The sequence below is a fragment of the Molossus molossus genome, unplaced genomic scaffold (assembly GCF_014108415.1).
Source record: "Molossus molossus isolate mMolMol1 unplaced genomic scaffold, mMolMol1.p scaffold_m16_p_8, whole genome shotgun sequence".
NCBI classification, from domain to species: Eukaryota; Metazoa; Chordata; class Mammalia; order Chiroptera; family Molossidae; genus Molossus; species Molossus molossus.
The window spans coordinates 95798737-95806400 of NW_023425402.1; the positions used below are offsets into that span (position 1 = coordinate 95798737).

At 39.2% G+C, this 7664-nt stretch overlaps 1 protein-coding gene across 2 annotated transcripts in view; it reads right to left on the reverse strand.

Moving 5' to 3' along the window:
* SHPRH (SNF2 histone linker PHD RING helicase) overlaps positions 1–7310 on the reverse strand; it is an 86167-nt gene extending 78857 nt beyond the window's left edge. Inside the window, exon 1 of one of the 2 annotated variants that reach the window (XM_036247867.1) lies at positions 7120–7291. The gene's annotated coding sequence lies outside the window, so the exon portion shown is untranslated. Of the gene's footprint in view, positions 1–7119 lie in introns of both variants that reach the window. The other variant, XM_036247868.1, reaches the window with a different exon arrangement.
* Between the last annotated feature and the right edge of the window lie 354 nt (positions 7311–7664).

Genomic DNA, 7664 nt, shown 5'->3' on the forward strand with positions numbered 1-7664 from the left:
TAAACTGAATAATGATAATCTGTTGTACAAAATAAAATAAATTATAAAATACATTTAATGAGTAGCATGACAGTAAAGTAGATCTCTCAAATATCCTGGAAATGCATATTTGAAGAATTTTAGAAACATGTAAACTCATATGATTATTACATAATTTCAAATTTGTTTTATAGCCTCAAATAGTTAACAAAATTTCACTTGATCCTTACATAGCTTAAAAATCCCTAAAAATACATCTTCTCTTTCAAAAAAGGAAGATAAAAATATAGAAATATATTTCTTTTTGTGGATTAGCATCAAAAAGGATAAGTGGGATAGCTGGGCAAGGAATAAGGGGTGATGGCAACCAGGGGAAATGGAGCAGACAAAACAAGAGAAAAATATATATGGGAACTTGAACTCCATGTAGATGAGTGGATAAAAAAAGTTATGATATGTTTAGACAATGAACTACTACTCATTAACGAAAAAAAAAAAAAAAAAAAAGGAATATTACCTACTGCAACAGCATGGATGGACCTGGAGAGTATTATGCTAAGTGAAATGAGCTAGTCAGAGAAAGACAAGTACCATATGGTTTTACCTATGTGTGGAATCTAATGAACAAAATAAACTAAGAAATAAAGTGGAAACAGACTCATGGATACAGAGAACAAACTGACAGCTTTCAGAAGGGAGGGAATTGGGGACAGGTTGAAAAGGGTGAAGAAATTAAGCAAAGAAAAAAAAGAAAGGCTCATGGACACAGACAACAGTATGGTGACTGCCAGAGGGAAGGGGGGTGGGGGAGGTAGAAGAAGGTAAATGGGGGATAAATGGCAAAGGAAGGAGACTTGACTTGGGGTGGTAAACACACAATACAATACATAGATGATGTGTTGTAGAAAGCTGTATACTAGAAACCTATATAAATTTATTAACCAATGTCATACCAATAAATTCACTAACAAAAAAAACTTTTTAAAGATTAAAACAGAAAAAAAAAAAAAAAAACCCAAAAATATTTACTAGTTTCCAAAAACAAAAACAATATGAAAAAAAGGAAAAGAAAATATTGGTCTGAAAGCAGCCTATATGGGGTAGGCCCCAAAGTATACTTTTTCCAAAATAATAACCAATTCCTACATTAAACACAGAATAACTCACAGAGAAGAAATCATAAAGTCATAATGATGGTTGTTGCCTATTTTAGCCTATTCCAACATTTAGCTGGAAAAAAAAAAAAAAAAAAAGAATGTATTAACAATTAAAAATTGGCCTCAAGTGCAGCTTAAAAAATATTTTCAACAATTAATTCCATTTTTGAATAAATCCAATCAAGTATTTGCTGAGTCCCCATTATGTATTCAACATTGTGCTATATTTTAGGAGGGTGTAAAAGAAGTATAAATCAAATCATGGTTTTTAATTCAGTATAGATAATAGACTGTGTTTTGGTTTCTTCAATCTGTTCACATAAAGCAGTCTACACCTCTCTACCCCCACTGAGCCCTCATCCTTAACTACTCTGCTCCAAATCTAGGAGAGAATGAGAAATATGTTTTAAAGAAACAATTCAGAAATACACAGCCCTGTTTCAAACGACAGCAACAACCGAAAAAAAAAAAAAAAAAACCCATCTGAGAAAATCTCAGTTGACCAGAAACTTTGAGGAATTCTTAAGAACAATGCACAGGCAATCAGACTGAAAAGCTAAGTGGTGGTGTGAATTAGCATCAAAGATGGGAGCATCACCAAGAGGGCTTCCATGCGCAATGGTGTCAGAACTGGTAGCAGACCCCAAAGTGGGTCCAGGGCTAAAAACACAGATAATAATGGAGCAATAGAGTGGGAACTGGCAGGAACTTACCGGCCTCTCTCTCACAAAGGCAAGGCAGCTATAGTGGAGATTCTATTTTCTGCGAGAACAGTTACTAAAATGGAAAGGTATCCATTGTTACAGAGTACAGAAGAAAAAGCATATGACAATGGACTTTGCCTTTAGAGTGGTTTCCCCCATTATCAGTGAACAGAACAGAAAACTACTCCCAGCAGTTGCTTCTGACCTTCCCCTTCAGCAAATGTACAAGATGAAATAATGAAAGTGAAGCAGGGAATCTGAACTGCAAAGATGAGCTCACAATCAACAATCTTTAAAGGATCTTCAACAAGAAAAGAAATCACAAAGACAAATTTTCACCCAAGGAAACAGATGAACAATCTAAATAGGACTTTATAATACATACAATCAATATCATCACATCCTCAGGGAGATTACATACTATTATCAGAGGAAGGATCTGCATGTACAATATATAAGGAACTCTTGCAAATCAGTAGTAAAACAACCTCATAAACAATGGACAAACATTTTAACTCATCGACAATGATGATCTACAAATAGTAAGTAAGCATATGAAAATATCTTGACCAACATTGGTCATTAAGGCAATGCTAATTCAACCCACAAGCTACTATGAGAAATTACATATCCACTACAATGGTCAAAATAAAAGACTGAGGATGTAGAGCAACTAGAACTGAACTCTCATATATTCCAACAGGAAAAGTTTGTCGATTTCTTATAAAATTAGATATATACTTCCTGTACAACCCAGTAATCCCACTTCCAGGTAGTTACCAAAGAGAAAGAAAAATACAGATTCACAAAAAAGACTTAAACTTGAATGTTAATAGCAGTCTTATTAATAAAAGCCCCAAACTGGAAAAAGCCAAATGTCCATCACCTGGTGAAAAGATAAACAAATGGAAAATTACTCTGTGATAAACTACTGATACAACATACAACAACATGGATGAATTTTTAAACATGAGGCGAAGTGAAGGAAGCTAAATGTGAAAGACTACATACTGTATGATTCCATTTACCCTAATTTGAGAAAAGCACAAACCTAGTGATAGAAAGCAGATTAGAAAGTCGATTAGTGGTTACTTTCGGCCAGGAAGTAGGATGAGGTAATTAATAGCCAAGGAGCAGGAGAGAAAACTTTGGGGTGATAGAAATAATCTAATGGTGATTACATGATTTTATGCATTTGTCAAAACTCATTAAACTGTACATTGAAAATTGTTGAATTTTATTATATGTGAATTATACCTTAATAAAGCTGATTTAAAAAGTAAAAACAAAACACCAATGGAGGAGGGATTTAAAAATTATAAGAGAATATTTGGAAGTTTTATTCCAATAAACTTGAAAAATCTAGATAAAAGGGATAGTTTATTTATAAAATATAAATGAATAAAACTGGTTTAAGAAATAGAAAACCTGAGTAGAACAATAACCATAAAAGACACTGAGGTAGTATTACTTATCCACCTAAGATCTACCCCACTTCCTTGCTCTTGCTGACAGAATCTTGACATTATTTAGGAGCATGAAGGACGTGTGACCTAAAAGGAGGGTGGGAAGTTGTCCATGCCTGTGCTGTCCCATAAGGTTGTCACTAGCTGCATGTCGCTCTACCTTTAAGGTTCAATATTATAAACTCAGCTTCTCAGTCTCAGTAGCCACACGTCAAGCACTTAATAGCCAGGTGTGATTAATGGTTACTGTGTTAGACATGCAAATACAGAACATCCTCAAAAGTGCAAAAAGTCTATCAAAAAGTGCTGGTCTATGTCAATCAGGAGATGTCCATTGCCTAGCCAGTGTTTGATTCATGAATCTGCAGGTGATAGATTACAATCAATCTCTGACTATAGTTAACTACTTTTCCAGCATCTTATCTCCTCTCTTATCTTGGAAGAATCATATAGCAAGCCCCTAATAAGCTAAGTGTTTACCTTTGTCCAGTTCTCAGAGCATAGGCTAGAATACAGGAATTTGGTCATTCTGCTGGAACTTTGAGAAATTAGGCTATATGAGCTTAACTACAGCCACACAGATGCTGTGTAACACACCACACCAGAGCTCCATGTCTTGACACAGCCATCACTTATTCTCACAGACATACATGCAGGTTAGGAGGACAGGTTGATCACGGTTGGTTTCTGGACGAGCAGTTTGGCTCTGCTAAACGTAGTTCTTATCTTCCTCATGGGACCAGCAAGCAAGCCACTAAATGTTCTCATTGCTTATAGCTGAGGTATAAGAGTGCAAATTCAATTACACATGTATTGTTTAAAGAGTTTGGCCACAGCAAAACTACAAAGTTTCTATGGGCCAAAGTAAGTCACATGGATGAACCCAAAGTCAAGAGGGAAAATGTACTACACTTCTTCCCTGGGTGGAACAGCATGGCAAAGAGTGTGGATGTGAGGTAGGAGGTGAGGAAGGAACTGGGCCAGTGATACATTCTATTACACTGGTCATAATAACAACATGGTGAATTATGGAATCATTAACTCTAAGAACCCAAAAGCACCTGGCTATAGAGTCTCACATCTGCAAAGTAATGTGGCTTACCATAGAGAAGATTCTAATTCTAGCTTTGGCATTTACTAACTGGGTGGCCCTGGAACAGTTACCTAACCTCTCTGGGTCAGTTTTCTCATTTCTAAAATGGAGATAGCAGAGTTATGCTTATACATACAGTATACCATGGTAACATAAACTTAGCACATACTCAGTAAGTGGTAGTTGCTATTATCAACATCCTGAGAATACTATAAACTGTATTTCACAATAACCAAACTTTAATGTGGCAGGGTCGCAGACCATAGATCAGTATGTCTCACACTCGACCACACATTAAAATCACCTGTGGAAACTTTAAAAAATCCTAATGCCCAAGTACTACTCCAGCCAATTAAACCAGAGCTGAGCATACCTTTGTAACTAAAAAATAATAAAAATAAAAATCTCATTCTGGTTGACTTTTCCTATGCGATCTCTATCCAGGGATAAGCTACTTATAACCATAATGTTAATGACAGCTAACAAGTCAAGTACTGGGATATCTTGATTCATATTCCAAATCCTTCTTCTGGTTTTCTTCATACTACATGAATCCCACCTTTGATGGTTCTACTTCTTCTTCCGCCCCCTTAAATATCAGTGTTTGTGTAAAGCATGATTATATGCAGTTTTCTATATGGACCAAACTTTTAATGTTCTGCATTTAAATGTAAATCCCTTTAGCTTGAAATGCTCTTTCATACTTTCTGACTGTCACTGTCCCAGTCTTCTCCACAAAACCCTCCATGACCAGGCCTGCTGAATTAAAGGCTTCTCCTCCTTGATCCCAACTGCTACAGTGTTCCCAACAGTTTGACTATGAACTACTTAAAACTGGGCAGGAATAGTATCCTATTCAGCATTGTACCTCCAATGCCAAGTCAGTGCCAGGATGGAAAAAGATATACAAAATAAGGTGAAATAAAGATCTCTAACTCCATGAATACCCTCTCTTTTTTTAAGGACCTAATAGTACATTACTCACATTTCTTTTTGGACAAGAGTCTCTTAACCACATTCTAGAAGACTATAGGTAATGTGAAACTATTCTTTATTATTTCTGACCTAGAATGAGACAGACAAAACTGACTGACCTGTATCTTTAATAAAAACAAAGATAGGTTGCAAGAAAAATTAAAATCTTAAGTTAGTAAGACAAGAAAAGAAATGTCAATTAAACTCAAATTCAGATTTTTCCCCCCTACCAAATTATAATCTCCTCATTAAAAGACACAAATCCTGAATTACCACACATCTGTGGCAGACCTGGGTTTAGTCTATTCAGAACACAGGAGTATACATTTGCTACATGTATAAGTCCAAGGTGAGTCCTATATAAGCAAAGCCCAATCATTACTGATGATTGAAAAGCTCTGAACAATCTAACATTACCACAATATTTTTCTGTTGTGAAAACTCCAGCAGGATGACAGTATTTTTATCTATTGAACTCTAAAATATATGTCAGTCACATAAACTTGAAAAATTCCTTCATAAGAAGCTTTTTCAAGGGCAGACTCTGTTTCCCCCAAATCTTTCTAGCCTGAACTCTCTATAAAAGATTTTTAAAAATAATTCTGTAAGTACAGTTCTTTTAGGCTGAGCAAAAAGAAGATATATGTGTAGTAGCATCATAAAAAAGTAAACTATTTTATTCTCAACTGCCAGTTTATTGGCTAACTGGTCCTGCAAAGCTCTCAGAATCACAGGCTATCTAGTAAAGACACTTACTCCACTACTGCTCACTTACTGTTGTTTCCAGCACAGTTACTGACCATAAACCAACTAGTCCTTTTGGTGACAGTACAGATATCACTGGTCATTTCTATTCATGGAAATTTCATCATTCTTGCTATTACTCAACAGAATAATTAAAAATAGCTGTAATGACTAAAAATTATTTTATTTTGTTCAGTTAGAGCCTCAAGTTAATTAAAATACAAGCCGGAAAACACCAAACATCTAGCATTTCTACCTTGTGCCTAATGTCAAGTCACTTAAAAAAACAGCCACAAGCTTAACAGTCATTATTTAAAAATATTGCATATCTGACAGTGACCATCAACCGTCAGATAATACACCTTGGTTCACAGACCTAGCAACTACCGCGGAGTCAACACGTACAACGTGCAAGGGTGGTTCTGAAGGCGAATGTAATTTATCTGTCTCCCAAGGTAACTGAGAACTTTCGGACTAACTCAGAAGCCTCGGCCTCCCTCTTGACTGCATTACAACCTCGCGCACCAAGAAGCCAGGCAGCTGCCCGGTTCCAGCCTCCAGGCGCACGTCTGCGGCGAAGGGTGATACCCACTCGGTCTGCTCCCACAGACCCAAAGGCAGCTCGCGGAGTCCGAGCAGGGCTGTCAGCGCCCGATCGCTCTCAGCAGCGGGCCGAGTAAACAAGCTGCCACGAGGCCCAGGAGCGCGACAATAGCCCCTCGGACGCTCGAACAAAACACTGCAGGCCCAAGCCCCCGGGGAGCAGCACAGCCTCCTTCCCCACGACCCACCTTCTCCCGGGGAAGCCGCTGCGGAACAGAGGCCCGCACGTCCGGGATGGGAGAGGGTCGGGGAGACTCGCGCTGCGGCTCTCTCTTAGTCCTTTAGCTTCCCGAGCTCCAGAACAAGCGAGTCCTGCCTCCTTGGGACCTCCGTCTAAGTCCAGAGCCGCCTTCCATACCCAACCTCTGACCCCTGACCCCCATCACCGGAGCGCCTACCTAGACAGGTTCTCCAAGCCTCTGGAGCCTCTCTGCACCAAGGCCTGCTAATGTCCCCGCGGGTCCCGGGCACGCAGTCGCCACCCACCCAACATCCGCTTGAAGTGGGCACGCGCGCTTTATGCTGGTTTGTGTTGGGGTTCCCGGGGGAGACCGAAACCACAGCTCTCCTGGCTGCCGGGCGCGCGCTGGAGCGTGGGGTCAAGGTGAACGCGCACGTCGAGCTGCCCCGCCTCCTTTCTCCGGCGACGGCTTCAAAAGGTATTTCTACGCATGTCCACACGGTTAAAGACTATGACACGGTCCAGTTGGAGTCTCGCGATAGCTCTGCCCACAACATGAGTGGTTACAGGATTGGCTGGATCCATGGAGGAGGCGGACTCTAAGCAAATGTAAATATGGGCGGCTCTCCCAGCTGGAGGGGCGGGGCTCCCTCTGAAGTTTGTAACAGATGTCTTCTGTGGCTCTGATAAAAAGGCAGAAGAGAATTCTGCAAGCGCACCGTTTTTATTGCTTCTAGAAAGCAGGCCCTAATTAGGTACCGA